Raw genomic sequence first — 26,960 nt, 5'->3', positions numbered from 1 at the left:
GGAGAAAAAGGGGAATGGACGCAGTCTGAATTTGCTTCTTAATCAAAAAAGGGCTAAAAAAACTTAAAGCTGGGGACATTGACTTCCCAAAAGTCAACACCATGAAGAACGGCTTCAAGAAGGAACTGACCCTGGCACCATCACAACCATGGAGAGTCAAATGTCGGTGCATCTTTGGATCTGGCTGGTCAGAATGACAGGAAGCTGCTTGTTTATGGTTTCCCTTGTCCTAATCTTCCACCCTGGGGTCCTTACAGCATTCCTTACCTTAACCCCTCTCACTCTTGATCACTTCTCTTTGGAGATAAGGTGGAAGGCGCAGGATTGCCCAAGGGCAAGAGGCTCTTTAAAACCAACTTAGCCCAGAAGTTATAGCCTGGGCACCAATGTCTGCACAAACAGAGCACTCTGTGTCAAACTGTGAGGTGCCAAGGCAATACACACACAGAACATGTGCATCCTGTTACTGTAACTTGTGGCAGCATGCCACACATTTTTAAACTCCTTCTTCTTGTCCATGGTGAGGCAAAACCAGCACCTGAAAGAACAATAAACAAAAAAAAAAAAAAAAAACACAGCGCACCAAATAATTACACACCTCACTCCTAACCTACTTACACAACCAAAGAGCAGAAAAAACCCCACAGAATTAAACACAGAAAAAGACAAAAAAATATGAACCAGTCCTAAACCTAACCCAACCTAAACTATCGCAAAAGGAAGACAAATGCTAGAGAAAGGATTACAACTAAGCAATTGCACTAAATACTAAAAAAGGATACACAAATCCAAGATGGAGCCAACAATAGTGTTGCAGTCCGCGGAGGCAGCAAATGAGATCTAAGGTAGAAAGGAGCATAGCCGGCTTTAGGCACCTGTGAACCCTGTGGTCGGTGGGGGCCCCCAACCACAGCAATCCCTTCTTATCCCGATATTTTGTAACATGTCTGTGAAACCAACAAAAGCTAGTACAGCATTCTGGTATACTTAAAAAAACACATGGGTAAGGACTCTTATTTATATCTCCTTTAAAATTCAAAGAGATTTCTGGTTGTATTAAGTGTTTTGTCAAGTAACAGACATCCAGAATCCATTAAATATTTTACCACTAACATAGCGCCCTTGTCTTAGTTAAACCCTACTGTTGGACAGTTTCTTTACTAAAACTAACTACATACCCAGCTTTAGGTCCCTGCTATACCCATGGCTGAAGGCCCCCCCCTTACTCATCTGACTGTGTGGGGGCCCCACAAAAGCTGCTGCTGGTTGGGGAAAAATGTGGAAGAAAATTTGTATTAATTTACTAATTATGCTTTTTAACCTGAACAGGGCTGTGATATAACCCTGTCAGGATGAAGATGATAATGAACATGAGCAAGGTAAGCACTAGAGAGATCATCAACCCAGAAGAGCAAATACTTCTGATCATCAGGGATGATTTTCTCTTTCAGGGAGTTTTATAAATACATGTAGCACACCAAATACTACAACTCTCAACTTTTTGCTTAAGAATTCAGTGCAATCCCAAAAATAATGGAATAAAGCCTCAGAATCAGGACTACATTTTCAATATTACTCCAATTCTTTTAAAAAGTTAACAGAATAACACCTTTTGCATAAACACGTATTTTTGGACAATATGTATAAAAATCAGAGGTCTGGATTAATTGACTGTTTGTAATCCTGAAGGATTTACCAACAAATCAAACTTTTACGAAGGAGAAAGCAAAAATATAAACAAAATCAGGTAAGGTCTCTGAAATCAGGAACAGTGACAGGTATGTATTACTCCCCAATGAGATAAATAAAAGTGACTTACCCCTGCTGCTGTTTGACGACTGCTCAACAGCAGTCGCTGATCTTGTGTGGCAGTACCAATGTTGCACAATGTATTGCTATTTGCTGAGATACCAAACTAGTGCTGCTATGGCGTGTGTGTGTGGTGTGTGTGTGTGTGTGTGTGTGTGTGTGTGTGTGTGTGTGTGTGTGTGTGTGTGTGTGTGTAAAAAAATATCACAGATTTCTATCAGTGCACGCACCCAATGATGCCAGGACACAGACATTATTCTTCTGGGTATCAGTAAAAAACGTAACAAAAAGTCCAAAAACCACAACATCCAAGAAAACGCTCAGCAAACAGATTCCTCTGAAAAAATATTTATTGCAGATAATCCAAATCACACGGAAAGCAAACAAAAACTCCACCAAGTGAGGATTAAGCCACCATAAGCGCTTTCATCCCCAATGGAACTTCATCAGATGACAGTAAAAAGACGACATATCCTTTAAATACATTTGTTGTGTGAAAGAAAAATAGAAGTTATGTTCTTACCATAACGTTCCATGTTAGTTGTCTTCTTCTCGCCTTCTTCTTGCTGGATGGGTTCGGAGCCGACCTCGGCTCCGACTCGGCCACTCTAAAAGCTCGAGATTTGGTTCCACCGGCTCGAGGCTCCCCTTATATCCCACAATGCTAGGCGAGAGTTACCTCAGATCTCGTTTGTAAGCTAACCCCAGCTTATAATAGTAACAGAATAACTCTAACCAGAGTCCACCTCTAACAACAGGAAGAAAGAAGGGTGACCTACATCCTGAACCAGGAAATATGCATAACCGCATATGCCTAAGAAAGAGGTGGTAGAAAGAGAGGTCACAATCACAACTCCTCTAGGCCTGTCCAGGCCAGGGGGAAGGAGGGTGGGACGCAAGAAGAAGGCGAGAAGACAACTAACATGGAACGTTATGGTAAGAACATAACTTCTATATGTTAAGTTGTCTATCTCACCTTCATTCTTGCTGGATGGGACCGCGTCCCTAGCACCTTGTCCCGGGTGGCCTAACGGAACAGACTCCTGAGAACAGTGGAACCAAAGTTAGCTCTATGCCTAGAAGCTAAGTCCAACTTATAATGAGAAATGAAAGTGTGAGGAGTAGCCCAAGTAGCCGCTGCACAAATGGTGTCAATAGGCAGTCTGTCTTGGAAGGCTAAGGAAGTAGCCAAAGCTCTGGTGGAATGGGCCTTAGGTTTATTAGGCAGTTTTTGGTGTCTAATTTCATATACAAGGGAAATCAAAGATGTTAGCCATCTGGATAATGATACCTTTGAAACTGAAAGTCCCTTTCTGCTTTCCGCATAGGAGACAAACAGCTGATCAGATTTTCTGAATTGTTTTGTTCTATCCAAGTAGTACCTCAATTGACGATGAACATCCAGGCAGTGTAATTTTTGTTCAGACCTATTGGAATATTCTGGAAAAAGACAGGCAGGTCAATGCTTTGGTTTAGATTTGACGTCGAGACCACCTTAGGCAAAAAGGACGGGTTAGTTCGTAAGGATACTCTGTCCTTATGAAACAATAGATAAGGAGGTCGACAGCTGAGTGCTTGAAGCTCTGAAACTCTTCTAGCTGAAGTAATAGCTACCAGAAAAAGAGTCTTCCATGATAGCAATTTTAAAGAACAGGAGACTGCAGGTTCGAAAGGGGAAAGAATCAAAGAAGCAAGTACTAAATTTAGGTCCCAAGGAGAAGGAGGATTTCTTATAGGAGGTCTGAGAAGAAAAACTCCTTTCAAAAAGGCTTTGCAAAGCTTGTGGGACATTAAGTTAGATTCAGAAATACCCACATGAAAGTTAGAAATAGCTGCCAATTGAACTTTAAGAGTAGAGGGAGATGAACCTGCATGGAAGAGTTCAGCTAGAAAATCAAGGACTAATTGGATGGAAGCAGTGAAAGGATCTATGTCCTTTTCTTGAGCCCAATATGTGAAGCGTTTCCACTTACTCAAATAAATCTTCCTAGTGGAAGATTTATGGGAAGCTATCAAAATATCTCGAACAGAGTGAGATAATTGAGGAAGCCTGGCTAAGGTTGGAACTGGAGGAACCAAGCAGTGAGGTTCAGAGAGGGGAGGGAGCGATGAAGCTGACCCGACTGATGGATCAAAAGATCTGGAACTAGGTCCAGATTCCACGGTCGCTCAAAAGAAATTGATGTAGAAAGGGGAACCATACCTGTCGAGGCCAGTAAGGAGCAATGAGGATCAATGAGGCCTTCTGAGCGATAGCTTTCTGTATCACTTGAGAGATTAGTGGGAAGGCAGGAAATGCATACAGAAGTCCCCGGGGCCAAACTTGGACTAGAGCGTCTCTGCTGGGTTGGCCTGGTAAAGGGAATAGAGTGAAATATTCTCTGCACTTGCTGTTTTGGGGAGTAGCAAAAAGATCGCAGCAAGGCTGACCCCACTTGAGGAAAATTTCTCTCACCACAGAGTCTTTCAGAGACCACTCGTGAGGCATGAGGATTGCTCTGCTCAACTTGTCCGCAATTTGATTGGACTTCCCGGGGATGTGCGTTGCTATCAGAAATCGCTGAGAAGAAATCGCCCATTGCCACAGTCTGAGTGCTTCTCGACACAGGGGCTATGACCTGGTTCCGCCTTGTTTGTTGATGTACCACACTACAGACATATTGTCTGTCTGGATTGCAATCGTTCCCAAGGGAAGAGAGTCTTGAAGGGCTTGCAACGCTAAAAGCACTGCTCTCATCTCCAGAACATTTATGTGCAAGTGGCATTCGTTTGGTTGCCATGTGCCCTGGACCATCCTGCCCTGATAATGCCCCCCCCACCCGATCAGGGAGGCATCCGTTGTCAGAGTAGCAACCGGAGGGTGGAACAAAGGGTCTTCCCAACAAGAGCTGAGGGAAGACATCCACCACATGAGATGATTTTTGCACGCTTGCGTGATCATAATGGTGTGAGACATTGGAAGTTCCTGGTATGACCATTGAGTAAAGAGCATCCATTGAAGGATCCGCATATGGAATCTGGCTAATGGAAGCAGGGGTATGGCCGCCATAATTCCCAACACTTTCAGAACTAATCTGGCTTTGATTCTGTTGTTGTTGAAAAGGAGTGAGACCAGTTTGTGAATGTCTGTTATTCTCTGATGTGTTAGTCTCGCAGACATGTCTACTGTGTCTAGATTTGCGCCTATGAAAGTAATAGTACGACAAGGCGACAAAACAGACTTTTCGCAATTTATTGAAATGCCTAACTTTTGACAAATGCGAAAAGTGTAATCCCTGGCCATCAGAAGGAGATGCTTGGTGGGAGCTGTGAGGAGCCAGTCGTCCAAATATGGAAACACCTGGAATCCTTGTCGTCTCAGGTGAGAAGCTACCACTGCCATGCATTTGGTAAACACCCGGGGGGCAATGGTGAGACCAAAGGGCAGGGCCCTGAACTGAAAATGACTGGTTCCCAGCCTGAAGCGGAGGAATCTTCTGGAGCGTCTGTTCAGTTTTATGTGATAGTACGCATCCTGTAGGTCTATTCAGCACATCCAGTTTCCTTTGCCCAAAAGGCGATGTATGGTTTGCAGCGTGACCATCCGAAATCTTGTTTTCTTGACTGATCTGTTCAAGATACTGAGATCCAAAATTGGTCTCCAGTCCCCTGTTTTCTTTGGAACTAAAAAGAACCTTGAGTAGAGTCCGGATCCTTGCTGGTCTGCTGGAACTGGCTGAATTGCTCTTTTGTAAGCAGTTTTGAAATCTCCAAAACCGCTAGATCCCTTTGAGCGGGTGGAACATCTGGAAGGGATTTTTGATTGATTTGGAATGGGAAGAAAGGGGATAGAATAGCCTTGGAAATGATGGACTGTACCCATTTGTCTTGAGTCAGGGATAGCCAGGCTTCTGGGTACAGTGACAATCTTCCCCCGACTGCCTCCAAAGATGGGCAGGCGGGCAACACCTCAGGGATGCTGAAAGGGCTTGTCAGGGAAGGCTTCCGATTGCCCTGGTACCCCCTGCCCCTAGGCGGCGTCTACCATTGTTATTCCCGCCTCTGCCTCTGGCGGAAGCGACTCTGTCGTCAGGCGAAGTCCCTTGAGATTGTTTATGGAACCACATCTTTCCACCTTTCTGGCCTTTGGGGTAAGGCCTAGAAGGAGTAGAAAAACGGACTCCGACGGCAGAAAGGGTCTTGCCATCAGTTTCGCACCTAGTCAAGGTTTCTTTCACTTGAGGACCAAAGAGAGATGATCCATCAAGCGGGAGTTAGTGAAAGACGTCTTGAAGGGGTCCGTGAAATTACATAGCCGCATCCAGGCATGCCTACGTAAGGCCACACCTGTCCCTGCGGCTCTACTCGCTCCATCAGCCGCGTAAGAGAGAAGGCGCATGGAGGAGTTGGTTATGGAGTTAAGGGTAGCCAGCTGCGTATTCATCTTATCTTGAAAACCCGCAGCTGTAGGGTCCTTTAACATTTCACTCGCTTCCTTGATCAAGTCCCTTTGAAGACGAGTAAAGTGGCATAGGTAGTTCAGCGAACGCATGGTAAATGTCGCTGACGAGAACATCCGCTTCCCATACCTGTCCATGGACCTAGATTCCTTGTTAGGTGGATGGACAGGTACTGAAGGATCAGCTAGCTCCTTCTTAGTGGCAGCAGCTACCACCATAGCATCCACAGAAACTCCTTTTGTTAAGAACTGTTTGTCTGCTGGTGCCATTATGAACTTGGAGGGCCTCCTGGGAGTGGGGTCCACTGAATCAGGAGCCGTCCATGCCTTCTTAGCAACCACCTGCATGAGGGGGTCAAAGGGAGACACCCAGGAGGTGGAAGGGCGAGAGCCAAACGCCTCAAGGTACACAGATTCATCCTCCGAAGGGTTGAGGGCTGGCCAATTTCCCTCTGTTTCAGGATCTCTAGTATGTCTGCAAATGAGACATCTTCAGAAGGGGAACGGGGAACCCTCAGAATCATCCAAATCTGTGTCAGGCGTGATGGACTCAGGTGAGTCAATGTGTTTCCTCTTACACTTCCTCTTCCGAGGGGCTCTTCTGCCAAATCAGGAGAGGCCTCGGAAGAGGATGAAATCCCACAGGGGTTCCTGAGGAGCTGGCTCTCTGCGGTCCGGGATGAGGGAGTGAGTCGACATGACCTGTGGCACTGTCGGGGGAGGTAGGTGGGGAGCCGACTGTGGTGTAGTGCCAGGCTCTAACACACTCCGCATGACCTCGAATGCACCCCTGTCAGGCAAAGCCAGAGGTCCCGCTCCGAGAAGCTAAGAACCTCCCTCAGCACCGACAGTGATGGCTCCGAGGCCGATGTCGGAGCCGAACTCACCAGCGCCGAAGCACCGAGAGGGAGAGGGGGGGTCGGACAAGGGTCCGATGCCACTCACCCCCTCGGAGCCGACGAGGGAAGTCCGGCGCCGAGATTCTTCCAAGGAAGAAATCGGAGCCGACGACGGAGCCGAAGACAAATGTATCGGCTCCGACGCTATCACAGTCTCGGTTCCGACGCGACCCGGCTCCGAGCTCAAGAGAGTCGAAGGAGGAATATATTGATGGACCAGGGCAGGCATCGACTGATGAGTCGGGCTCTGAAGCATCTGGGCCAGTGCCTCGGACTTAAGAAGTCGACTCACTACCCTCTGAAGGTCATGATCCGACAGCCTCGATGACCTAGAGGAGTGAGATCTTTGGCTCCGTTCAGACAGCAGGGGAGATCCTGGAGCCGAATGAACGGAGCCAAGAGATGGTGACCTGGACCTCTTCCTAGTTGTCGGCTCCGAAGGTCTGGTCGGAGCCGACACGGGAACTTCTAATACCTCGGCTCCGGCCGGAGCCGAGGGAACCACAGAAACTGTGGACTGAGACTCATCGGCTCCAGCCGGAGCTGATGAAGGCAGAGGTTTAGAAACCTTAGGTCTCGGCTCAGTTGTCGGAGCCGAAGACCTAGATGCCTTAGAGGGCTTCCCTGTAGAAACAGAAAGGGAATCCTCTGGCTTGAGTAAGCCCTTTAAGATCAATTTATTTTTTCTTTCCTGCAGGACCCTGGGGCTGAAGCCATGGCACACAGCACAGGAGTCCTGCAGGTGCAAAGGTCCCAGACAATAGACACAAGAAGTGTGAGCGTCTGTCAGAGACTAACTTACACAATAAAAGTCACTTACCAAGAACCGGTAGAAACCAACACCTCGATAGCTGTAGCGGCAAACGAGATCTGAGGTAACTCTCGCCTAGCATTGTGGGATATAAGGGGAGCCTCGAGCCGGTGGAACCAACTCTCGAGCTTTTAGAGTGGCCGAGTCGGAGCCGAGGTCGGCTCCGAACCCATCCAGCAAGAATGAAGGCGAGATAGACAACTTAACATCCTATGTTAATCATCTATGCAGTGCTTTTACTTTTAGTAAACTAGAAACACTGTCACTGACAGCCGGCCAGCATGTACATTCAAATGGAGCTGCCACACTAGCTCCGCTTTTTCTAATAAGTACTGCCAGACTCCCCCTCTTTCTGAACAAGGTATTATATCCAAAATAAAGAATTTAAATGTGTGGTCTGGGTGTTGTATAGTATGCCTAGCAAGGGCAGTGAACTCAAACTTGTCCCTGATGTTCCTTAAATGCTCACTTATTCTGACTAAGTTTTCGTTCGGTTTTTCCTATATAGAAACAAGGGCATGTATCGCATATTGCACCATACACAACCCTCTCAGTATCACATGAGCCCTTAAATCGCAACCTTAGTTTAATATTATTGATTTTAACTTCATTATTCTCAAAAATAAAGGAACAAAATTTGCATCTCCCACATTTATGAGTGGAACCAAATCATGTACTTTTCACATTACACTCCAATGTATTCTTTAGATTTCGACCCGTCTTGTACACACAAATAGGTTTAACATCAATGGAACCCCTAATGGCACTATCACTCATTAGAAGTTCCAGTTTTAAAATGTTAAGAACATTTTTAGGAGTCATAAGCAAAGGTAGTAAGAAAACACACTTTTGATGAACCCTGATTAAAGGCCATATTAAAATTACAAATAGCTTCTGTGGATGTGGCAGTATGGACCCCACCTATAACACCCTGATGTGGTGTTAGAGTATCAAGGTTTAATGGAGAAGTACTCGTCCGTGGATCTAAAATAGGCCGAAAGTGGCCATTCCTTCTTTTTTCAACTACTTCACCCATGATATTTTCGGTGAGTTCCCTGGGGTAACCCCCTCTTACAAAACATGCATTTTAAGTTATTACATTCTATTAAAAAGTTGTCCCATAGGCTCACCATTCTGGCCGCTCTAACAAATTGGCCCTTTACCACCCCTTGTTTTTGAGAAAAGGGGTAGCAGCTCGTGAAGAGGAGAAAACTGTTAGAATAGGTCTCCTTTTGGTGTATTACAGCCACAAATCTATTAAGTACATAGTATTTTGTCAGCAAAACATCCAAGTATGCAATACTAGTTACTTCAATGGTGTGTGTAAATTGTAAAAAAGAGGTGATAGCATTTATGTAATCCAAAAATGGATGGATTAGGTCCTTGGGCCCCTTCCATAAAATAAAAATATAGTCAAGGAAACTGATGTACATGTGGCAGTGTGGGAAGAAGGTAGACTGTGTCAAAAAACCTCCTTTCCCATTCTAACATAACAATGTTAGCATATAACCCGCCACATGCCGCACCCATGGCCACCCCTTGAGCTTGTAGGTAGTATTTCTTATCAAATAGAACAAAAAACTGTTACGCAGCACCAAGTCCAATAAATGTACCAACATTATACACCTATCATGTGTAGGACCAACTGAAAAAAGATATTCAAAAAACATTCTGTACCTATATCATGTGGAATTACACTGTAAAGAGCCTTCACATCAATTGTAATCAAAACATATGATTTATCAAACTTGATTTAATTTACCTTCCTCAGAAAATCCCAGGAATCTTTACACAGCAAGGGTTCCCTTTTAAGAAACTCTTTTAGTTCAATATCTAGGAACCTTGTCATAGGGTGTGTAATGGAAGCCCTCGCATCCACAATAGAGCGCATAGGGGGCTGGCATCTTGGGAATCCCAAAGATGACTGGTGTAACCAGAAAAATCAGTAGACAAAAAATGTAATTCATCTACAGAAATAAGTCTTTCTATAAATAGGTCTTCCAAGTGCCCCCTAATTTTTCTATAAGCCCCATTCAACTAATTTAAAGGAACTTTCTATATATGCAGGGGTGTCAATGATTTCATACATTTTCCTAATATAGTCACTCTGATGCATTAATACAACACCACCCCCTTTGTCTGGTTTCATAGCCCTTATGCTTATGTTATTAGCAAGTAGTGATAACTCAAAATCTTCTTACTCACTTAAATTGCTTCTTAATCATAGAGGTCAAACCACTTTTCTGGGTGCAGTACGCTCTGATGTCAATTTCACAAACTTTTTCAAAAATGTCCAACAAGGGGTGTAGAAGGGGATTGTAAGTACCACAGACTTTTATTGGGGGGATAACCTTCACAACTCCCTGAAAGAGTAGATGCAAATTCAGTTTTCTCACATATTATTGTTTGAGGTCCATAATACTATCAACTACATTGACCGATTTAAAAGGTATAAAAGAAAAACCTTTCGCCAATAGATCACACAGGTGCATATCTAACTGCAATTCTGTAAAATTATAAACTTTAAAATCCTGTGTGCTATTGACACTTACTGAGAAGGGGAGCAAATGGAAGGCATTAAACAGACACAGTGGTAGAAGGTATACAACAAATCAACAATATCTGACTGACAAATGTTAAAACAGGAGGCATTAAATCCCCCCCTCCCCCCTCTAGGACCTCTTGTAGTTCCCTCTTCCCGGACGGGGGTAGTTGTTCCTGTAACTCAGCCCCTGTGGTTGGATGAATTGCTGACATTGGCTATCCGTTTGTTCTGGACGCGCTCCAATCTCCTTAGTGGCGGGTACTCTTCCTCCTCTTAAAAACTTGACGTTGTGTTGTAAAATAAAAGGAATTTGTTCCACCTTTGGAGAAGCTTCTGTTCTACAAATTTGGCTGAATGTTTTGGATTGTATTATTGCCTGTTGAAACAAGGTTTTGCTATTCAAGCTACACTACTTTCATGGTGTTCTACGTATCTGGCTGAACGTTTGGAGTTTTATTTTTTGTTTCCGTTAGTACAAGCTGGGTCTCGCTGTTCTAGCTATGCCACCTACTGTTCTAGCTATGCCACCTACTATTTGTTTTCTGCGGTAGCTGTTGAACTTTTCTTAGGTTGTTTTGTGGATCTTATTCATTGATTGTCTGCTCCATATTCATCCACATCCCTTAAGATCTTTTTAGTTTTCCTTTTCTTTATTACCTCCATTTTTTCCTCTATGGTACGAAAAATGCAGATGTACTCAAACTGGTTAACAGGAAATGATACGTCTTGTGTTATTTTCCTGTCCAAATCCTTTGCTTTATGACACAAGCTATCAAGCTGCATATCATTGTATTTAATGAGTTTCCATGTATTCTGTACCAAAATGGTCAGTTTAAATACCTATAAAAGGGAGAGTTGGCAACAACGCCAGTCAGATAGCGCCACATCCTTAAGCCTTTAGGAACAATTTTTTTGTTTATACATGTCCTCCCCGTGGTGGAGTGACATTCGAAAGATATGCGTGAATGGGCATGCCTTCTTTGAAGGTTGGGCGTCGAGCTGGCACCTTGGCACCGTGAAAATCTACTGCCAATCATTAGCGGACCAGAGTTCCACTGTGGCGACCCCTAACCAGGAAAAGCCAAAAGAACAACAACATTCCCTAAAGTAACAGTTACCCATTTGCAAGCACTTAATCTTGAACAACACCCTGCCCATCTCATTTAAACCATTAGAAATGGACTAATTACTGTTGAAAGAATCAAGACACCTGCCACTGTTGAGCCAGTCAGTTAAAGAAATGTCTTTGTGCATGTTTACACATGTATTAACACAAGAATATTTACTAGAACAAGCATTTGTTCCATTTTGTTCCTTTATTTTTGAGAATAATGAAGTTAAAATCAATAATATTTAAACAAAGGTTGCGATTTAAGGGCTCATGTGATACTGAGAGGGTTGTGTATGGTGCAATATGCGATACATGCCCTTGTTTCTATATAGGAAAAACCGAACGAAAACAAAGTCAGAATAAGTGAGCATGTAAGGAACATCAGGGACAAGTTTGAATTCAATGCCCTTGCTAGGCATACTACACAACTCTCAGACCACACATTTAAATTCTTTATTTTGGATACAATACCTTTTTCAGAAAGAGGGGGGCCTGGCAGTACTTATTAGAAAAACCGGAGCTAGTGTGGCAGCTCCGTTTGAATGCTACATGCTGGCCGGGTTTCAATGACAGTGTTTTTATTTCTAGTTTACTAAAACTATAAGCACTGCATAGATAATTAACATAGATAATTAACATAGGTTTTCTAGTCTGGTTTTCCCTGTTGGGTTTGCTGGTTGTATTTGAGCAACTGCAAGGCACAGAGCTGTTTAAGCCGTTTTAAATGGTAGTGTCCTACATGTTACTTGTAGGATGTATTTTTTATTAACTTTTTATTTTTTATTTTTACTTTCTATTATATGTTTTTTAACATATACTTTTTAAAAAATGTTGCTTTATAGAATGCATACATATATACATATATATTTTTTTATGATCTGATTATTCATAATTGCTGACTTTTAAAATGCATGAGTTCTGGTCATTTTCTTTATCTGTCTTTCTGGAGGAAGTGAAGTGATGTCACACAACAAATGTATTTAAAGGATGTAATGTCTTTTTGCTGCCATCTGATGAAGTTCCATGTTAATGAGTACTTTTGGGGACGAAAGTGCTTATGGTGGCTTAAACCTCACTTGGTGGAGTTTTTGTTTGCTTTCCGTGTGATTTGGATTATCTGCAATAAATATTTTTGGAGAGGAATCAGTTTGCTGAGCATTTTCTTGGATCAGTAAAAAATGTACCTAACAAGTACTTATATTTCAAAAGTAAGACATAAAATATATCACAGAACATTCAGACACTTGGATCTTCTTGGAGTCTGGTGGACCCACTCACCTGACTGTATAAATGGTACTGGGGGCTCCCTTAATCATCCTTGACTCTGTGGGGACCCCCACAAATGCTGTTGCTGGTTGAAGAAAAATGAGGAGAATAAAATGTAAAAGTTTTCTGATCGAGCTGATTAACCCATACATTTCTGAGCCATGACCCTTTTAGGATAAAGCTGATAAGCCTCTGGTTTCAACCATACTCATTTTAAAACCAGCCCTGCACACACATGCATGTACAAAAAGCTGCTGTAGGTTATGTGGGGTGGGAGATTGTGTGGTTATTACAACTATAACTTTCATCACATTCAAACCTTAAAGGTGTGCACATGAAGTCATAGCTTGTGTTGTGCCGAGGACAGTGTGGTCATTGTTTACTTTTATCACAGACCTCAAAGGTATAAAAAGCAGGTTACCATAGCTTGTGTAGGGGTGATGTACTGTCTAGGAGCAACAAATTAGAATACATTATTGAAATCATTCTCACAATCACACATCAGGCACATATACATGTGGCTGACTTTGACGGTTATGGGTGAGGATGCATGCTATGTACACGTTTATCAGCAGTCACTTGAAATATATCACTAAGGCAATTTAAACCTTTGCTTTCATCCCAGTCTAACACCAGAGGGATGTACAGACAGTGACTGTCTTTTGTAAGGGGTTAGGGGGGCAGGTAGTATTCCCAGATAAGGCTTATGTATTCCCACAACTGGCTTGTTAGTTTATTGTGAGCTATTATTTTGTCAGCTTTGAACATTAAGCCTTGGGCACAACATATGTCTTTCTTGAAAGAAAAAAAATAAGACTGAAATTCTTTTCTTTTTCATGATTTTTGTTTAGGCCACCATTGGAGTAAAATGCTGAGGAAATGCTCTAAAATACACACCAGAGCAACTGTAAACCTATGGCTTTTTGAGCCCTGACTTATTTCCTAAATGTTATTACTGTGCTGTCTTGTTCAGGAAAGCAGTGTTGAAAGGATGCAAGGAAAACTAATGCTGAACAGCAACAGTGAATTTCTTGCCTTAACCATAATTTCTGCTCAAGCCATTAATGGATGAAAAGGCTGCGTAAAAAGAAAGATAAGAACAACTCTGAAATGCACTTCAGAGCATCTAGAAAGTTATAGCTTCTTGAAAAAGCTGAAAGTAAGGCAAAATGTGAAGAAAAGGAAGAAGAAAGTAACGTGCATGGTATGGGAAGCTCAAAAAGGTGGGGGGAGGGACCACAGGAGTGGGCTGGAGGGTGTGCAGGGGATGTTGAAACGGTAGGCTTAGCCATCACTTCATTTAAGTCCAGCCCTGTACATAGAGTTGTTGTAATGTATCACTGTTGCAACTAAATGCCAGCAACTGTAAGTGTCCCTTTGTTAGACAGGTCAACATAATGTGGTATACATTCCTGTTGTGATGTAAGAGCTTATAGCTACAGCTCTGTCTGTGCTTACTACTCCTAAAAGTTGAGACACAAACTAAAAGGTTTCTTAGGAGGGGTGGCACGGACAGAATGATACTTTTACTGGAAGTGCCTAGGGGGCCTCCAACTTGACATTTGCTGGGGGCCCCCAGAATGCTAACATCGGCCCTGGATAGGAGAAACCAGGGTGTTACAGCACAGGAGGTGGAGCTCCAAGGCTGAAGTCCTTTGAATGGCCTTTTTCAGACCAGATAATCCACAGAGTGAAGCTGGACAAAAAAGACAACATCAGATCATACATTTACCCTGGCCCCTAAAAATCATTACAGTTTTCACTACAATAAACAAATATAATAAAGTATACTTTTTGCAAGTTTTTACACCAAAGTAAATAGTAGCATTTCACAGTTAAACTGACTGAAAAGTCACATGACAGTCTACTAAACATCAAATGCCTAACTTAACTTATCTCACAGAAAAAAAGTTTAAGTTTCTATCATACATTAAAATGTAGAAGGTCTCACACACGCACACCCTCCCCCAGGGGAACTTGTGTGTCCAGCAAAAGAGAACTGCTAGCAGACTGTTCCTTGAAAGCCATGGCAGAAAGGCTCTGAAGGGCTTTGCACCCTAACTACAACTCCACTCAAGCTGTCAATGATATAGGAATGTGGAAGGTGCCCTTAAGATCTGAAACCTGGCTGTCTGTTCTATCCTTTGCAGGATATAACCATAAAACTAAGGCTTCTGCGAGCAGTGACCATTTGAGCATCTACTTTTATGGTAAGTTAACCTACACAACTGTACTTGCCTATTCTTTCTCTCTATTTCTACCAAAGTCTATCCTCTTTTTTTTTAAGCTAGTCTCATTTATGTCCTGGGCAAGAAAGCTCTGATGATTTTTGCATTTCTATGTCCCTTATGTAGCAGGCCACAGTCCTAGGGTCTTGATCAAAGGTCATGAGCATGCTGTGTGAGGAAGGAGTGCCTAACGTTTGGTATACTTGCAAGATGCATGGTATCTTAGGCAGGATGTATCCCACTAATGAACTATTTCCCAGGCCAGGATATTACCGAAATGTGAAGGTGATTTATGGAAAAAGTCCACTGTCACACTTGTATGTACTCCCAAGAGAGGCAAGAATAGGTATCCCCGTGCTTACTGACAAACCACATCATAGTGTACCGTTCACAGTGTGAATACCTGTAGTACCTTGGGAAGGTAGCCCTGAAATATCTGCTAACTGATGAAATGGCTCTCATTTCCAGAACATTTACATGTACATCAGCCTCAGGTCTGTGACTACATACCTTGTCACTGTAGGGAGGGTAGCTTGAAAGGATCTATCCAGAGAAAAGGCGGACTTGTGAATCCACCATCTGATGTTTTTAGGGATCACAGTGAGGATTTCAAAGTATCAACTGGTGCCTAAATCCCTTCATCACATTCATCAGATACTATTTGGGCACTGTGTCTTTTCAAGCTTATTGTTCTCCAGACAGAATTCTCTCTCTTTATTTCTACCAAGGTCTATCTGCATTTCTGAGATTGGGAAGCTCTATGGAATCTTCCATAAGACCAACAACCTGATCCCACTGAACCTTGGGAATCCAGTGTCATGACATTTAGGACCATGCAACTGTGGTTGCCATTGTCAAGGCATTTAGGACCATGCAACTGTGGTTGCCATTAGCCCAAATGCCCACAGGAAGACATCTGGATCCAGCTTCCTGTGCAAAATCTGAATTACAATGTTCTGGATTAGTAGAATTCTGTCTGGAGAACAAGACGCTTGAAAAGACACAGTGCCCAAGTAGTATCTGATGAATGTGATGAAGGGATTAGGCACCAGTTGATACTTTGAAATCCTCACTGTGATCCCTAAAAACTGAACAGTGGCAGAAGAGATTCCTTCAAGTTTACAAGATTGTCCAGAGTTGGAGCCAGCAGGAGACTGCTACCTGGCTACAGGATTTCCTTAGCACCCTGCAGCCTTTGATGTTCTGCAACTACCAATATATACACTTGGTCTCACCTCAGCCCTCAGGGTGTTACCCCTCTGACAGTGTCCAAAACTGGAAGTGAATGGTTCTATTGTACAAGTGGAGACGCATTCTTTACTCCTGTTTTACTCTGATGTTTACACAGGCATCTTGGAAGTCTAAACATCACATCTGCTCTCCTTCAGCAAGACAGAGAAAAATCAGCTAAATCATGATCATGTGGAAGGGCTTTTCTAGGGCAAGCTGACTGAGGCTGTTTAAGTCTAGAATGTGCTTAAGGGCCTTCACTTTTGGCTACTGAAAAGCCTAGCACTTGCTGATCTGGTGGAACCTTCTGTAGGTTTCTTCTTAAGATTCAAGGCTTCAGTTCTTGCCACAGCTTGTTGATAGGGGTAGGATGCCTGGAAAAAGGAAAAGGCTACAGTACTGGACAGAAGAGAAAGAGGACTGTGTCGATTATGAACATGACAGTCCTCACTCACTTGTCCCATGCAATGGCCATATATGTAGAAAAGTGGAAGAAAACACTTTTTTTAATATGGTACTGGCTATCCCAAAACCATAACTGGCAAAGACACAGCTGCATCTGTCATAATGTGCACTGAATAGCTTCAAAGTTCATGCTAGCAGAGATAAGGGTTTTGCCCCCACCCCCCACTCCTGCTTTTCAAATGTCTTATTGCTGGTCCAAAGAGCAAGATTCCATCACAGTGAGCATTTAAGTTGGCATACTGATCCTTAGCAAAAGTTTAGTCACAGTTAAGGACAGTTCTTAATGCCCTCGCTAAATTATACACAATACTGTGCGTCAGGTACATGGTAAGATTAGAGATCAAGGACTGACATTTGAGATTCCAGTTTACTCGCAACATCTGTATCTGGCAACCCATCCATAACCCTAGTAATTTCTTGAACGAGGTCCCTCTGAAACGGGACAAAAAGAGGACAGAAATGTCTCTCGTGGTGAAGAAGATGCAAGCATAAATGTCCTTTGTTTGCATGCCCACTCGATATTTCGTATGTAGTAGAGAAGATTGCTAGGTTTCTGAAGGAATGGAGCCTTTTTTTAAAACCATTGCAGCAGCAGCAAAGTCCACCTGGTGAAAGTAGTTGCCAAACAAGTCCAGTTCTTTGAGTGCTAGATTATCCTGTCTAGTCTCTTTGGAACAAGAGCCACTGCATTATGGTTCTTTGAAGTTGGAGTTACCAGTTCAACCATCCTGTCAACTAGAACAATAACTTAGAGGGAGATCCAAGAGACTGGAGAGTTTTTTGCAAGATACATTACAGCTAAGAAGGGGTACGTGAACTCAATAGTGCTTTAACATAGAGTTCTGCAAACCTGTAATCATCTGGAAGGGATGGGGAAATGACCTTCCTTATCTGAATCTACTTCCAAACTGGGACACTCCAATGGGGAGTCAAGGTACTTCTGTTTGTACATGGTGCTCCTGCCCAATCTCAAAGGTGAGGACACAGAGGAGGAGGACAAAAATCATGCCCCAACTACCTCTGCCATGCTAAAGCCCCCTATTTTGTCTGTTGCCTATAGAACAGAGGTGGATGGCTGAAGTAGTAATCCTAGTTATGGCCCAGTATGTGGGGTCATAACAGAAACCAGTGTCAATTGTAGAATGAGCATAAAGGGTTGCATCACTGGTATAGTGTCTGTGATCAGAGTCATAACTTGTACTGCCGAGATAAACAGCAATGAAATCTAAGTAGAGCAGACCCCGACCCTGGAGACTGACACTCCAGCCAGCAATGAGGTAATCTTCAAGGATATTGACACTGGTGGCCAAAAGGCCAAACTCTGGGACAGAATACTTGCACCCAAGAGAATCAGGACTAATCTCAACTCAAAAGAGCAGACCCCCCACCTGCAATCCCAAAGATTTCCACATTGTCAAAGACATAAAAGGTCCAAAACTGATCCACAAGTGGTTGAGGCTGGATACCTCAACAAAAATGTATCTGCAGATACTGGGGCAAAAAAAAGGGTAGAGGCACTAACCTTGAAAGAGTCATCAATGTTAATATGTCAACCTACTGGCCTCAATGGAACTGGGAGCTCAAACTGGGACAAGAGTGGAAAGGTCTGGATCAAGGTCTGAAAAATCTGGGAAAAAGAGGTGCACTTGAACACCCAATGTTAGAAGGTGGAAGAGACCAGGAAAAGGCCAGTTGCATTTTGAAAAATATTTGCTACATCTTTTTGTAGTCCAGCTGGATTGAGGGAGAGACCTGCAGGGCCCAATGTATGTGGCGGAGGAAGACCTAGGAGTCCAGTGGTCCGACTCCATAGAAACTGAACCAGGGATCGTCTTGAAAGATTCCACATAACATACCCTGTTGGATCAGAGTACAGCAGCAGAGTGCACAGCAGAAATAAACACATCATCGGCATTGGTATTCTTCTTACTACAATTAATCCCAGTTTTCTTAGAACCAACAGGAATGTCCAGATCAGAGGGCAGCGTCCTTCAGGGAGAAGAGCCCTTGGAAATGGAAGGTGAACCCCTAACATCTACATTAAAAAGAAGTTCTGTGCCTACCATAACTTTCCATGTTTGTTGTCCTCTCTTACCCTTCTTTCTTACTGGATGGGTTCAGAGCAGATACTCTGCTCAGAGTCGGCCAATACACTAGCTTGAAGTCTCTCACTTGGCTCGTGCCTCAATACCTATCCCATAATGCAATGGAGTAACCCCCAGATCTTGTTTGTTGTTATCCATAAAAAGAATGTATATTCCTATTCACATAACATGAAATATATGTGCATGTACATATAAACAGCACATATAAGAGGAAAAGCAACCAATTTCAGAGGAACTCTCTCAGTAGGAGGAAACAGAGTCCTCTAGGAGCCTCAGCTTGGGGAAATAGGGAGGGATGCAAGAAAGAAGGGTGAAAGAGGACAAACATGGAACATTATGGTAGGTACAGAACTTCTTTATGTTGTGCTGTCCCTCTCACATTCTTTCTTACTGGATGGACAACATCCTTGGCACCACCTTCCCGGGTGGCTCATGGGAGTATACCTTTGAGCACTGTGGACCCAAAAGCAGCTCTGTCCCTGAAGGCCAAATTTACCTTGTAATGAGTAATAAAAGTATGGGGCCTGGCCCATGTAGCAGCTGTACAAATGCTGTCCATAGATAATCTAGCATAGTAAGCAGAGGATGTTGCAAGAGCTCTAGTTGAGTGGCTTTTGATTTTGAAAGGTAAACTACTGTTTGAAGTGTATATAAAGGTAAGCCAATTTGAAATCTTTGGTTCTATGTAAATAAAATCTCAGTTGTCTATGTACATATAGTTTGTATTCTGCCTTGTTGGTATGATTAGGAAAGAAAACTGGTAGTTCAATAGACTGGTTCAGATTGGTTTGTGAGCAGACTTTTTGCACGAAAGATGGATTTGTCCTAAAGGATACTCTATCCTTATGAAAAATTAGACATGGTGGCTTAATTGATAGAGCTTGCAACTCCGAGACTCTATATGCAGATGTAATGGCCATCACATGAAGATGCAGGGTCAAAAGGGAGTAAAGTTAGGTAAGTAAGAACAAAATTTAGGTCCCAAGGTGAGAGAGGTTCCTTTATGGGAGGTCTCAACATACAAGTTCCTTTTAAAAATGCTTTACACAGCCTGCGTGGCATGAGATTAGGAGTGTATTCACCGATGTGATAATTGGAAATTGCAGCTAATTGGACTTTAATTGTAGCTGCAGCAGAGCCTTGCTGAAAAAGTTCCACCAGGATTTCTAAAATTGAACTAATAGAGGCATAGAAGGGATCTATGTCCCTCGCCCTTGCCCAGTAGTAGAATCTCTTCCATTTGCTGGAATATAATTTTCTGGTGGAAGCCTTAAGAGAAGAGACCAAAATATGTTCAACTGCTGGAGTAAAATTTTGAAGCCTATGTTTGGAAGTGGTGCAGCCAAGCTGTCAAAATGAGGGTCTGGAGAGAAGGATGAAGCGCACCTGACATAAAAAAAAGTCAGAAGGTCTGAAACTAGGTCCACAGCCTACATCACTGAACATAAGGCCAGAGGAAGGGGAACCAAATCTGATTAGGCCAGTATGGAGCAATGAGAATTAGCCCACTTCCCAAGACCCTGGCTTTCTGAAGGACTTTGGGAATTGGCAGAAAGGGAGGAAAGGCATACAGTAGTCCCAAGGGCCAATCGTGGATGAGTGTGTCTCTGTGTTACACACCACTACTGGATTTTTGAAATTTAAGAAGAATATCTCATCATAAAATTGATTTCTTGGACATTACTTTAATAAAAACCCTATACTATGCTTTATAAGAAACTTGTTAAAAATGTAGCTATCTTTCAAGAGATAGTATGCATCCTACTTACATGTTTGATAACATTATGTTAAATCAAATGGCAAGGGGTAAGTAGACTAAATACAAAGAATGACCATTTAGAATGTTTGACTAAGGATTTTGAAAAAAGAGGTTACCATAAAGAGAAGGGAACTATTTTTAAGCAACAAATATTAGCAGATAGAGATTCTAAATATGGCCCTATATATTCATATAAGCATAGGAATAAACAATCAAATAGTTTAGGACCCACCTGTAATACTAGTCAAGAATGTAGTTATATTTTAACTTACGATCAGAATACATCAGCTATAAAGCAAATTATTGAAAAACATTGGTATATACTTTCATACATCCCTGAATTAAGAGATATCAGCATGAAGAGATCATCTTATATTCATAGAAGTTTAAATGTAAAAAATAAATTATGTTATAAAGAACAACGTAAATTGAATACATCTAGCATTAATAGTAAGGGTACTAAAAGATGTAATCAGTGTTCTTTATGCAAGTAAATACATATATGTATATATATATATATATATATATATATATATATATATATATATATATATATATATAGAGAGAGAGAGAGAGAGAGATTAGATATATATATATATATCATATACACACACACACACACACACACACACACAAACAGATGTAAGTTTTATTGATCCCATTCTAAACACAATTTTTTTATATACAAGCTGGTGGCAACTGTAAAACTAAAAATCTTGTGTACATGGCAAAGTGTACCCAATGTACATCCTTCTATACAGGAAAGGCAAATCAAATGCTAAAAATCATATCAGTAGTCATGTTAGAAATTAAAAGACAGGTTTTGACAAACTCATTATATAAGCATATACAAGAGAAGGGCATCATAAATTCTTTTAAATTTTGTATTTTAGCGCAAGTTAAAGACTGTGACAGGGGTGGTGATATTTTAAATAAAACTGAAAGATGCAAGAATAAATTAATTTTATTTTTGGGGCTCATACAGCTCCTGGTTTAAAAGAAGTATTTTCTTTAAAACCAGAGTTCACATATTTGCATAATTATGCTAAATGAATTTGTTAGCCTTTAAACACTAACTGCTTGATTACTGCTTCATTACAAATACTGAATTGATTCAGAGCTGTATTGTGAAACCTGAGGACGCAGATAGTCTGTAAAAGTACTGTTATTTGGCACACTAGCTACCCTTAAAGGTGTTTTATTATTCGTGGTTTTGGTGCAAGCTTTTCTTTCTGACTCTGGTCGGACTGGGTTGTAATCATTCCTAGTGGAAGAGTCCTGAAATGCTTGCAACGCCAGAAGCACTACTCTCTCATCTCTAGAACACTGATGTGCAACTCAACCTCGTGTTCTTGCCATGTGCCTTGGACTGTTCTTCCCAGATAATGTCCCCCCACCCCACCCCACCCTATCTGAGAAACGTCTAGTAGCAACAGGTTGTTGTGGAAGAAAGGGTCTTCCGATGATCACATGATCAGACTGAGGCCACCACAGGAGATCTCTCCTGCATGAATTTGTTATCCTTATCTGATGAGACATAGGAAGTTCTTGTAGTGACTATTGCACAAACAGAAGTCAGTGAAGGATTCTCATGTGTATCCTGGCTAAAGGGACTAGAGCAGGCATGGGCAAACTACGGCCCGGGAGCCACATGCGGCCCATTAAAAGTTTTGATTCGGCCCGCCAAACTTGGCACCGATTTCCGATTTTTCTTTCTTTTTTTGAAATTTTCACGCTGTCAGGGCTGACGTCATCACGTGCGCGATGACGTCAGCACCGTCAGGCTACCAGCCAGTCGGAATTGAGCTCAAGGAGCTCGCATCATCATTCTGGCTGGCTGGCGGTTAAATTAACAGTCAGCGGGAATGCAACATGTGGAACAGAAGAGGCTGACTCAGCGAGCCCTGAAACGGATTCATGGCAGCAGCAAAGGGGCCAGGGATATAGCGAGCTCACGGAGCTGGGATTAATGGCGTTAGCAGGCTGGGGGATACAGCGAGCCCTGAAACGGAGCCGGGCCCAAGATTAATGGCAGCAGCAGCAACATGAGGATGGATTGAACAGAAGACACCGAGCACTACTCAGGGTAAGAGAGAGAGTGTGTGTGTGTGTGTGTGTGTGAATGATTGGAGAGAGAAAGTGAGTGAATGCAGGTTTGAAAGGTGAAGTGTGTGTGTGTGTGTGTGTGTGAGCGATCGGAGAGAGAAAGTGAGTGAATGCAGGTTTGAATTGTGAAGAGTGTGTGTGTGTGAACGATTGGAGAGAGAAAGTGAGTGAATGCAGGTTTGAAAGGTGAAGTGTGTGTGTGTGAGCGATCAGAGAGAGAAAGTGATTGAATGCAGGTTTGAAAGGTGAAGAGTGTATGTGTGTGTGAGCGATTGGAGAGAGAAAGTGAATTATGAAAGCTGACAAGATTCTGTGTGTGTGTGTGTGTGTGTGTGTGTGTGTGTGTGTGTGTGTGTGTGTGTGTGTGTGTGTGTGTGTGTGTGTGTCTGCGTGTGTGTGTGTGTGTGTGTGTGTGTGTGTATATAGATTGCAGCATCACTGTTCAAAATCTGCTGAAGTTAAACAGATGTCCAGTTTCACTGACAGAAAATGTATCTGCGTGTAAAATGATTTACTAGCTTATTAATTTAAGCTCTCCTAAAAGTACACTATTAAGTAGGTAAGAAGAAGCAGTTATTGCTGTGCTCTCTTTGGTTCACAAGGGATTAATATGTAAGCAGGCACTTGAATATATAAGTTTTTTTAGGGAGCCATTGTGTAGATGCTCATGCAATGTTACCTGAGGTAAAATGGTCTTGGAATCCTTCTCTTCCAGATGAGATTTTATTGTAATGCTTTTCTTCATTTTCATTGGAAATTAAAGCACATGTTTTCTCCATATCCCAAGATGTGTATTTTTCCCCCAATGAGGTGATGTTTTCAAAGCATGCCATCTATCTGCTCCTGTTCCGGCCCCTTTGTCAAATGTTAGAACTCAATGTGGCCCACGAATCAAAAAGTTTGCCCACCCCTGGACTAGAGTAATGGTTGATGTCATGGTTCCAAGAAGTGTCAGGACTACTTTCGCTTTTACCTTTCTCCTGAGAAGGTCGACTATTTGCTGTCCGAGGACAGAGACTCTGTCGGGCTGAAGGCGAGGCATCATGGAAATGGTGTCTAGATCTGAGTCAATGAATATAATATGCTGACAAGGCAACAAGACAGATTTTTGAAAATTCACTCTTATGCCTAACTGAGCACAAAGTTCCAGTGTAGTGTCCTTGGCCTGTAGAAGTAGATGCTTGGTGGTGGCAGTTAGGAGACAGTCATCCAGGTATGGAAACACTTGGAATCCCAGGAGAACCGTTACTACTGCCATGCATTTGGTGAACACTCTGGGGGTTGTAGTGAGACCAAAGGCCAGAGATTGAAACGGATAATGACTGGTTCCCAGCCGGAAGCGTAGATGACTCCTTGATGCTCTGTCCATCTTTATATGGTAGTACGCATCTTGGAGGTCTACTGAGCACATCCAATTGCCTTTCCCTAAAAAGAGAAGAAAATGACTGCAGTGTCACCATTCGGAACTTGGACTTCTTTACAGATACGTTTAACTTGCCGAAATCCAAAATGGGTCTCCAGTCCCCTGCTCTTTTTGGTACTAAAACAAATCTTGAGTAAGTTCCGAATCTTATTTGGTCTGCAGGGACTTCTTGGATGACTCTTGTTTAGCAACTCTTGGATTGCTATGGTTGCTTGTTCCCTCTGACTAGGTGGAACAACCGGGATTCTTTTAATCTGTGGAATGGGCTGGCAACAGGGAATGGAATAACCTCTGGATATTATACTTTGTACCCACTTGTCTCGTGATATTTCGCCAGGCTTCTGGGTACAAGTTAAATCGCCCCCCCCCCCCAAAGAAGAGCAGGCAGGCACCAATAGGGTCGGCCGTGAAAGGAAATCTGTCACCCTGGTTTTGCGGGCCCCCAACCACCACGTAGGCGACGTCTACCATTATTACCTCCCCCTTTGCTCCTGGGGAAGGGTTCACCTTGTACATCTTGAAAAACTCACTGGGATCTTTTGAACCACATCTTTCCAATCTTCTGGCCTTTAGGATAAGGTCTTGAAGGTATGGAAAAACGAACTCCCAATAGCAGCGAGAGTTTTCTCTTCCTGCTCACATATAGTGAGTGTGTCCTTCATTTTTGGTCCAAAGAGTGAAGAACCATCAAAAGGGAGTTGGTAAAGGCAGACTTGAAAGATTCCACAAAAATTGCACAAACATATCCAGGAGTGTCTCCCAAGGGAAACTCCTGAACCCACAACTCTACTTGCTCCATCTGCTGCACAGATCAGTCTCACAGAGAAGCTGACTATGGAATTTAAGGTGGTAGCTGAGAGGTCACTTTTGCAGAGACCCTCGCAGCTAATGATCCTTACAGAGCATCTCCTAACTCCTTCAGGAGACCTCTTTGAAGTCTTGTACAATGTGTGAAATAGTGCAACGATCTCAGGGTGAAAGTCGCTGACGAGAAAACACACTTCCCATATCTGTCCATCGTTCAAGAATCATTCGGCAGATGGACAGATGAGAACATTTCAGAGAGTTCCTTCTTGGTGCCTACTGCTGCCACCACCATAGCATCTACAGGTACACCTTTTGGAGAGACAATCCTTATCCAAAGGAGTTGACAGGAACTTATTTGGTCTCAGACGGACTGGCTGCATAGGGTCTGGTGACTCCCACGCCTTTCGACTAACCAAATCCATCATCAAAAGGTGGAGAAACCCAGGGGCCTGAAGGTCGAGATCCAAAGGCCTTCAGGTACACAGACTCCTCATCAGAAGGGTTAATGGGTTTCCAGCCATGCCTCTGTTTTAGGATGTCTAGAATATCTGAGAAAGAGAGATCTTCAGAGGATGACCGTGGGGACCCTTCTGCTTCCTCAAGGTCAGTGTCAGAAGTGATGGATTCATCAGGGAAGTCTATATGCTTCCTCTTGCATGTCCTATTCCGAGGTGGCTCCTCAGACGGGTAAAGTCTGGGGAGGTCTCGGAAGAGTGGAGCTCGCCCGTTGGGGCTTCCTGAGGCGCTGAAACTCTGCTATCCTGTGGATGGGACAGTGCCGATGTAGACACCAGTGCCTGAGGGGGAAGAATGCCAGTATCCCTGAGTAGAGCTGTCAAAGGGGACAGCACGCTCATCACCTCAAAGGCCGATCCCCCGGTTCCAAAGAAGCAGAGGAAATCCCCGGCACAAAGGAGATAGTATAGTTTTGTACCTACCATAAATGTAGATGTTCGAGTGCTAATACAGCTGCAGTCATAACAGATGGGTTTTCCTGCCGTCAGGCAGGTCCCTCAGTCAGCCGAATTCCAAAGTCTAGGTCCGGCATCGGATGTCGTTGCCTCTTCACTGACGTAAGTGTGACAGGGGTATAAAAGAACCAGCTGACGCCATTTTCTTCAGTTTTTCTTGCCCCAGATGTCAGGTGCCCCCAGAAGGAAGGCAAAACATAAATTTATGTAATAATGCAAATGCAATATAATCAAAAAGCAGTAGTTGCAAGCAAATACACCATAAAAGAATACCCCAATGAGGTTGTATGAGGAGGTGTTAGCCATTAGGCCTGTCCCAAGAGGGGAAGGAGGGAGGGAAACCTGGACTGCAGCTGTATTAGCACTCGAACATCTACATTTATGGTAGGTACAAAACTGTACTATGTTCATCGTGCATACAGCTGTAGTCATAACAGATGGGTAGAATCCCAAAGCTAATAAAGGGGTGGTAGGCACTAAGTGGAACTAGGAGGAGCCAGGATGCCCTGCAAGACTGCAGTGGCAAAGCCCGCTCTAATTTTGGAGTATAATGGTAGGTGACAGTGCTTGGAGAAAGTATGTACAGAACTCCAAGTGGCTGCTTCCAAAATATCTTTGGTAGGACCCCCCCTGAGGAAAGCTGCAGAGGTAGCTGTGGCCCTTGTGGAGTGAGATCTGATGCCTGTAGGTACAGTTTTTCCATGAAAAGAGTAACAAAAGTGTATGCAGTGGGCTATCCATTTTGAGATTGTCTGTTTGGAAATAGGCTTCCCTTGAGCACCTGTAGCATAGGACACAAAGAGTTGCTCTGATTTTCTGAAAGGCTTTGTTCTGTCCAAATAATAACGGAGCTGTCTGTGAATGTCCAAGGAATGTAGTAGTCTCTCCCCATTGTTTTGTGGATTAGGGTAAAAGGTAGGTAAGTGGATAGCCTGATTCAAGGCTACCCTGGATACTACCTTTGGCATAAATGAAGGGTTGGTTCGT

At 43.0% G+C, this 26,960-nt stretch overlaps 1 protein-coding gene across 1 annotated transcript in view; it reads right to left on the bottom strand.

The window, feature by feature from the left end:
* Window positions 1-26,960, bottom strand: part of ARHGAP33 (Rho GTPase activating protein 33) — a gene marked incomplete in the record, with an annotated part of 3,206,105 nt that overhangs the window by 2,246,418 nt on the left and 932,727 nt on the right.

Source organism: Protopterus annectens, chromosome 8.part0, assembly GCF_019279795.1.
Source record: "Protopterus annectens isolate FY-2018-M chromosome 8.part0, PAN1.0, whole genome shotgun sequence".
Classification (NCBI taxonomy): domain Eukaryota; kingdom Metazoa; phylum Chordata; order Ceratodontiformes; family Protopteridae; genus Protopterus; species Protopterus annectens.
The sequence above is the reverse complement of the archived record's forward strand: the minus strand, read 5'-3'. Positions and strand labels throughout refer to the sequence as shown.